Raw genomic sequence first — 1,138 nt, 5'->3', positions numbered from 1 at the left:
GCCTTACTTTTTCGAATAAACTTTGCCACCATTGTTTGCATTTTTGCCCAATTCTTTGTTTGAGATGAGAACTTGGAAACCTATAGGAGATGCAAGCACCATAAAACCCAGTAACTTTCATTTGGTGAGCCACTTTTACAAAGAGTCTACCCAGTTGGGTGTGGTGGCGCACACCTGTAGTCTCAGCACTCAGGAGGCTGAAGCAGGAGGATCACTGAGACTTTGAGGCCAGCCTGAACTGCATACTGAAACCCTGGTTTAAAAAAAAAATAAACCAATTGCAATCACCACTATCAGTCCTTAAGATAATTTTTCTAAATACAGACTTGGAGATTTTTTTTATTTTGGGTTTTTATAGCCACTTCATTGGTTAAGACAAAGCCTCATCAGTCTTGTTAATTAGGGTGCTCATCCTCAATTCTATGGCTATATTATTATTATTTTCTAAGTCCTTAAATAATCCCTTATCATGCATTATTTCCCAGGATTTTTCTTCTTCAATTTCTTCACTGCTACTCCTGTGCCTCTTGGTGGGTAACTGTCAACATCTATAGAATCTGTTTCACCTGGCAGCTTGTCCGGTGCCCCTGAAGCTGGAAAGTAATAACATGTGCAGGACGAAGCCAGCCCGAGAACACGGGAGCTCCTCGAAGCACGTAAACAAGCCGTTGTAGCTTGTTCACTGATTGCTGGGCAGTGAGGTTGAAATCAGCCTCCCTCGCGAGGGTATAAATAAATGCTCCACGGTACTTGGGTGGCTTTCCCTTCTCCACTCAGAAGAGGGGCTCTTCACCTGATCCCAGCTTTTTGTCTCGTCTAATTTTTCCTCGTTCTCACGGCTGTTCCTTCCTGGGGTACAGCAAGAACCCAGAGGATCCCTAGAGCAGCTGTCCTCGTATCAAAACCAGACGACAGTGCTTTGCTGGCTTGTACCATCTTCTGTTAACCTGCACCAGCATCGGTTCAGTGCTGTTCCTTTGTGGCTGTGATAGTTAACTGTTGTGTCAGTTTGAGTGAGAAATAACTGGCTTAGCACAGTTCTGGGTGTGACTGACTGGATTTACTGAAGATGGAAGACCCGCCCTGGGTGTGAGCTGCAGGGACAAAAAGGGAAAAGGCAGGCTCACTTGTTTCTTCG

General features: G+C 44.8%; 1 protein-coding gene across 1 annotated transcript in view; it reads right to left on the bottom strand.

The window, feature by feature from the left end:
- The window catches only part of Rdh11 (retinol dehydrogenase 11 (all-trans/9-cis/11-cis)), a 14,866-nt gene that overhangs the window by 6,588 nt on the left and 7,140 nt on the right, over window positions 1–1,138 (bottom strand). The window lies entirely within an intron of this gene.

The sequence above is a fragment of the Chinchilla lanigera genome, unplaced genomic scaffold (genome assembly GCF_000276665.1).
Source record: "Chinchilla lanigera isolate Chin_1 unplaced genomic scaffold, ChiLan1.0 scaffold00065, whole genome shotgun sequence".
Lineage (NCBI taxonomy): Eukaryota > Metazoa > Chordata > Mammalia > Rodentia > Chinchillidae > Chinchilla > Chinchilla lanigera.
The sequence above is the reverse complement of the archived record's forward strand: the minus strand, read 5'-3'. Positions and strand labels throughout refer to the sequence as shown.